Raw genomic sequence first — 7,483 nt, forward strand, 5'->3', positions numbered from 1 at the left:
TGTGTGTTCCTGTGTTCTATGCTGGATCCCCATATTTTAGAGGAATTACTTTGCCACCGGTGGACTACACATAGGAAAACCCTGAAAGTTCCCACCAGGATGCTATTTTTCCAGCTGGCTCAGCCAGAAACCACACTGGCCTTGCCAATCACAACAACATCTATATCCAATCGTGTAACAACTCTTGAGTATTACAAACTGATATGCTTGAAGTCTAATTTTAATTGAATTAGGTGCCTTTATAATCTGCTCTTAAAAGGTTAAGCTCTGCTTCTATGGAAACAACACACAGGAAGGACAAACCAATACTCACAGGTTGGAGTAGCTGCAAAGATATATGCTTGGTAATTCATTATCACACCCTCATCAAATGTTTAGCCCTAGAAAATACTTCCTGCAAAAACATGTTCCTGGTAATCTTCCGTCAATTCCAAGGAGCCAGTGAAGTGAAGCAGCAGCTCACCACACCTTTTTGGCTTTATACAAGGAGCACTGTGGAGACACTGCTGGTAAAAAGTCCCAACGAGAGCTTCCTTCACATTTCAGAGGCTGCTCAGATCGGCTGGAGCCTGGCGCAGTGCACGTCCTGCATCCCTGTGGTGTGACAGAGCCAGTGCCGGCCCTGCCCTCTGGGGGTGCTGAAAGAGCACCTCAGTCACAGATCACAGAGTGGTTTAGGTTAGAAGGGACCTTGAAAGCTCCAACCCCTGCCGTGGGCAGGAGCATCTTGCACAAGATGAGATTGGCCAGAGCCCCATCCAAATTGGTCTTGAACACTTCAGGGATGGAACATCCACAGCTCACAGAGCCTCACTGTAAACCAATCTCATTGTAAAATTGTTTTTCTTAATAGCTAATGTAAATCTAACCCTCTTTTAGTTTAAAACTGCTGCCCCTTGTCCTGTCCCTACAGTCTCTAGTAAAAAGTCCCTATCTTTCCTACAAGCCCCCTTTAAGTACTGAAATGCCACTCTAAGGTTTCCTTTTCTCTGGGCTGAGCCCCTCAGCTCTGTTCTCCCTTCCCTGGATATGCTCCAGCACCTCAATGTCTTTGTTGTAGTGGATAATTCAAAAGTGTCCCCAGGATTCAAGGTGTGGCCTTACCAGTGCCAAGTTGAGGGGGGACAATCACTGTCCTGGTCCTGCTGATACAGCCCAGGATGTTAAAGCGTGGCTTTGTTTGGCTTGTGTTTAAAAAACAGGGACCAGGTTAATACACTGTTCCTTGCAGCGTTTAAGTGGAGCACCTTAAATTGAGTTTAAGGTACAATTCTGAGCAAGAAACGTTTCTGTGTGCTGCGATCTGCAGGGCACTAATCTGATCTGTGCTGCAGAGCCACCAGCACGTGCTGCTGCCAGGCTGCAGGCTCACCTGTTGGAACAGCTTTGGGATATGGAGCAAGTGACTGCCAGCACCCACACCTGAGCTCCAGCCACGCTCCTGCTTCCCTGCTGGCCCAGTGCATCCCTCTGTCCTGTGCACAGGACACTGGAGATTAATACTTTGGGTGAAAAAAAAAATCCTTCTGAAGCTGAAGAGGAAAAAGGATATCCTCCTGGTAACATGAAAGGAAACTGAAGCCTGGGCTTTATAAAAAATGCATTAATTGCGAGAGAAGAAGAAAGTCATCTCAAGTGCCTGTGACATGTTGGTTTAGAAACGGCTGGCTGAGTCTTTCGGGGGAAACACACTCTGTCACATCAGAGTGGTTTGGGGGTGGGTGGTCCTGATGCAGCCACCCCTCCTCTAGAGGAGCCTTCTCCCCAAAAGCCTGCCCTCTGCTGAGGCCTCGCTGGGAAGCACATTTCTCCTTCACTGGGGAAGGGAGAGGGGCATGGTCCTAGGAAAAACCCCATGGTCCATGGAAAAACCCACATCCTCCTAGAGAAACAGATGTTGCCAGCATTTTGCAAGACTTTTCAAAAATAGCCCCCTTGTGCATGTTCTCCCCCAAACCTAAAGCAGAAAAAGCCTTGTAGGAGGTGCTGAGATATCTCTTCTCCCTCCACTGGCTCTCCCACTGCTTGAGCATCCCCAGCTGGGCTGGGGTAAGCACCTTCACTCCTTCCTGCCACGCTGTCATCACAGAGAGGCACGAGAGGAGTTTGTACAAGTAGGTCAGGTATGATTTCTCATCCACCGACTGCTAATAAAAGCCACTGATGTGAAACCTGTAACATTATGTGTATAAATAATTTAGCTCCGGTGTGTAAACATCAATTCTGGGTTTTAAAAAAACCTAAATAATTCTTATTATTAGCTTTTTCTACCCCCGCCATGCATATGTGTAACAACACATAACAGCTGATCACAAGGGCAGTAACTTCATGTTCAAGTGTTCACAACACCACCATTGCCCCTGAAGCTACCAACAAGCTTGGGGTGAAGAGCTCCATCCACCTCTGCCCAGCAAGAGACAGGTCAGAGTGCCATGGTGGCCCATGGCTCCTGCTGGAGCCTGGAGTGGCAACTTGGAGTGGCAACCATCACCATGGGCAGAGATGTCCCCTGGCCGTGTCCATCACCAGCACACCCAGGAGAAATGTCATTTTCAGGTGATGCCTGGACAGGTTGGGGTGGATGGAAAAGCCACAACCCACACAGTTCTGCCATCCACTGACCCTCAGGTGGCTTGGAGGATCTTTCCTGCCCCAGGATGGTTCAGTAAATCATACAGACTGCACGTGCACTCCAGCAAAGGAAATCAGTCCAGGAGACTGTAAAAAACCACACTGGCAGCAATCTCCCACATCACAGGATCCCTGCTCTACTTTTGCCCCATGCCCAGCACTGCCCTGGAGACATCAGGTGAAAGGGGTGTGAGCTAGAGAAGGATGAGGGGGGCATTTGTGTATCAGAACACTGTGAGCCCGTGCCAGCTCCCCAAGGAGTCCCCGGGAAGTTAGCAGGGATGGATCTGAACTGGAACTAGCATGTGGCTACTGCCATTACCACAGCTTAGAGAAAGAAAAGATTAATGTAATCATTTAATCCTGAGAGATTTCAGGATTCACCAACTGTATCTCATGTCTCCATTCATCACAGCACAGGGGATGTGTGTGGACTGCTCTGCTCTTAGCTGGACCTCTGCTCCCTCCCGATTTCCCTTTTCCTGAGTTCCTGCACAGGCCCTCAGTGCCCAGTTCTCCCCACTGCCACGTCCTTGCCTCCTGACACAGCTGTGGTAGGCCCTGCCTCACTTTTTGGCTGTTGATAATGGTGACATCATCCACCCCTTGTTTTCCTAACTTCCCTGGTGATGGCTCCATCCTCAAAATTGACAGACCTCCACCTCCCTGGCCTGATGCTGGCAGCACCAGTGGGGTATCCACTTCCTGCATCTCTTCATGTACGGCTCTGATGCTGTAAGGAGAGCCAAGACTGGGCTGGACACCCTGCAGGGAATGGGGTTTGCCTCAAGGTTAGAAGTAACCTTTGCCTACATAAAAATTTGCCCATTCACCGTGGTCTGACTGGACAACAGAACAGCATCAGTGACAGCCAATAACTCACTGTGGATTTGTCCTTTCTGTCCCTCTGGCCCAGGGCACCACATGTGATCTGACACCACATAGTCCCATCCTGCTTGGGGATCCTGCTGCCTTCACTCCTTCCCCCGGGGCTAAAACACAGACAGAGGCTCCTGAGCAGCCCATGGCCACCCTGCACACCCAGTGCTGCTGCCAGCCCCCAAGGAATGGCATGGATGTGCTGCATCCCACAGAGATGGAGCGCTGCTCCGAGACCTCCACTTCCTAGATCCTCTGCTCATCAGGGCATCACGCTCCCAGTTTCATCTCCTGGGCAGCAAAGAGTGCCAAACCCCAGTGCATTAACATAGATTTTACATTTAATATTCATTACGAATGGGCTCCCACATGGCTCCTCTGCTGCCTTTCATTGAGCATGGTGCATCATCTCCCACTTCTCATTTAAAGTCCCTTTGGGGAGGCCTTGGAGCAGTGGAGATTCCTGCCTCATGCAGGCCCCCAGCACCAATGCCAGTGGGATGGTGTCCCTGGGGATTGCCCTGACCCAGATGCCAGACCTTGCACTCAGCCTTGTTGAACCTCATGAGGTTTGCACAGACCCACTCCTCAAGTCTGTGCAAGCCCTCTGGATGGCATCCCTTCCCTCCAGCACATCAGCAGCACCACTCAGCCTGGTGCCACCTGCAAACCTGCTGAGGGTGCTCTAGACACCACTGCCTGTGTTGCTGATGACAATATTAAATAGTTTTGGTACAAGCCCTTAAGGAACACCACTCCTTACTGGTTTCCACGTGGGCATGAAATGTGACCGAGCTCTTTGGACATGACCATCCAGCCAGCTCCTTATCCACCTAACAGCCCCTCCATCAAACTCATACCTCTCCATCTCGAGGCCAAAGTGATGGGGAATGACCATATCAAAAGCCTTACAGAAATCCTGAACCCCGTTGCTGTGGCTTGTAGGTCGTACAGGATCTAACACCGTTTGAAGGGTAACCAGGTGCCAGCCTGTCTCACCCAGACTTTACCCCGTCACAGAGTCAGAGACACTCCCATCCACTGAAACACCTCCGTGCTGGATCCAGGGGTGCTGTGGGGCTGAGACCTCTTCTCCTGACCTGGCAAATCAGGTGCTGCAGATTCTCACAGGATGCTGGCACAGCAACGCCCCTGGAAGGCTCTGACCCAGCAAAACCCCAGCTTGGCACTCAGAGCCAGGGCTCAGAGGCTCTGTGCCGGGGCGTGCAAACCCTCTCTGCTTCATGCTGCAAGTTTTGATCCTTGAAACCATCAGGCAGAACGCTGCTGGGCCGACCTTGAGCAGCTCTCCCATGTTCTCCATCCTCCTCCAAGGGGGGAGCTGAACCCACACACGAACCACTCTGCTTTGGTGGGCCACAGACCCTCTGCCAGGTTAATGCACAATGCTGCCCTCCCAGCCAGGGTTCGCCGCCGAACCCCAGATCTCTTCCTCCAGAAACAAATTGCTCTTCAACTATTGCCATCTTGTGGCGCCTGTGACCCGTTACTTGTTCCTTTTATCTGCTAATGGTGTTGGTGAGAATCAGCAGTGTACACAGGCAATTTTAAAATGAAATGTAAATGAATCAGAAATGCCTACGGAGGAGCCATTAGCATAAATCCAATCAAAGGGCTTTGTTTAACTTGTTAAAAATGACTAAATATTTAGTGAGTGTGGGTGGGTGAGGTGATTCTTGCTCACACTTGGGAAGTTTTAGAAGCAAAACTAATGCTGATATCCTAAATGGCTGAACTTATAAGCAATTTTCTACCCCGAACTGTGCCTCCTCGGTCAATAACTCACTGGAATATTGTCCCCTGTTCAAGATCACCTCTAAAATATTATCACAGAATATGCTCAGTTGGAAGGGATCCACAGGGATTATCAAGTCCAGCTCCTGGCCCTGCACAGGACACCCCAAGAGTCACACTCTGTGCCTGAGAGCATTGTCCAAACACTTCTTGAATTCTGACAGGTTTGGTGCTCTGACCACTGCCCTGGGGAGCCTCTTCCAGTGCCCAACCACCCCCTGGGTGAAGAACCTTTTTCTATTATCCACCCTAACCTCCCCTGACACAACTTCAGGCCATTCCCTCCAGTGCTGTCACCACAGAGAAGAGTTCAATGCCTGCCCTTCCACGGCCCCTCATGAGGATGCTGAAGAGGACAATGAGGCCTCCCCCCAGTCTCAACTTTCTCCAGGCTGAACAAACCAAGTGACCTCAGCCCCTACACATACAGCTTTCCCCTCCAGACCCTTCACCATCCTCGTGGCCTTCCTTTGCACACTCTCTAGTAGTTTAACATCTTTCTCATATTGTGGTGCCCAAAACTGCAGACAGTATTTGCTTCTAGGAGCAGCTGACTCACTTAATGAGATATCTGGACTCTCATGAGCACTGCAGGCATCTCCTGGGAATGGGAATTCCCTTGGATCAAACCCTGCCCATCCCTGTCATGCCAATAGTCCCACCCAGGTGGGATGCTGAGGGTGCAATGCAAGATGGCACCACCAGCAGTGCAGGACCACCATGACCATCTGTGTTGTGCACCACAAAGATCACCTTGGGGATGGCAGACTTGATAGAAGGGAAATATTTTCTATAATGAAAGTGATGAAACACTGCAAGAGGTTGCCCAGAGAGGTGGTACATGCCCCATCCCTGGAAACATTCACAGTCAGGTTTGTGGGGCTCTGAACAACCTGATTTAGTTGAAGATGTCGCTGTTCATGGCAGAGGGTCTGGAACCAGGTGAGTTCTAAAGACACCTTCCAACCCAAACCATTCTGTGATTCTATGAACAACAGACATTCCAGTGCTTATAGATTTTATCCAAACGGGCAGGAATGGGAAGGGTTCACTTCTTTGGCCCCAGTGTTACCTGCCTGCTGAGTGTCAGGAGGTGCACATGGAGCTGATGTTTGGTGGCAGCTTCAGTGGCAGCAGCAGACCAGCCCCAGCTCCCTGTTCCTCTGCTGCAATCCACCCATCCTGCCTCCACTCCTCACACTCCCACATTCACAGCAGCTTATGCAGAGCCACCCTGATCAAACCAACCCTAAAATACAGTGGAGAAACTCCATTTTTTGGAGCACACATCTATTCCCTGACCCATTGGTTACATTCTGGCTATATGAATAATGCTAAGGATATTGGTCATAGCGAGGTGCAGCTCTGCAGCTTGGATTAAATCAAAAACCGAGTTAAAAACAGTGCTCAGCCTCGGCTCTGCTGTGCCTCCTTGAGCTCCACAGGGATCACTCAAGCTGGCAGCAGACGGGGCTTGGGGCAATGCTTTGCCTTTGGGAAGAGCAGCTACTTCCTGCTGCTTTGCTGTCTGGAATGGAGTTGCATCGGGCGGGTGTTAATTGTCTTTCTGGAAATCAAAGCATCCGGCACGGGGGCTGTCTGCTGGTCTTCGCTTCCCCCAGGCGCTGCCATCAGCCGGCTTTGCCTTCCCTCTGCACAGGGAAATACCTCACCTGGAGGGATGTCTCTCCCCAGGGACCCCCAGGCCGCTCCAAGCATTTGCCCCTTTCCACAGCTTTATCCCACCGTCCAAGCGTGAGGTCTTGCAAAGGCAAATGCTGCTGGGGAGAATTTACTTAATGCCAATGCTGGGCACAAATCCCGGGAAAACACACTCAAATCTGGCTGCAGGGAAGGGAGGAGGAGCAGTGGGATGCAGGGAATGGGAAAGAAATGGAGAAACGGGAAGACTTAATGTGTGATTGTTTCCCTCCCTGTGGGATTTTGTGGGTTTTACTTTTAAGTGCTGGGGGAAAACCCTTTAGGAGAATGTGGAGCACCACATTACAGCACTTCCCACTACTGCCAGTGCATCTGCTGAGTGCAGGGCTGCATTTGGGGGTACAGAGATATGGGGAACCCTGACACCCTCCTCCATCCACCCCCGCATCCCAGCCAGTCCCACCAGAGGGATCTCACCTCCTGGCAGCTCCAGGGA

Source organism: Onychostruthus taczanowskii, unplaced genomic scaffold (genome assembly GCF_017590055.1).
Source record: "Onychostruthus taczanowskii isolate IOZ18803 unplaced genomic scaffold, ASM1759005v1 scaffold41, whole genome shotgun sequence".
NCBI lineage: Eukaryota > Metazoa > Chordata > Aves > Passeriformes > Passeridae > Onychostruthus > Onychostruthus taczanowskii.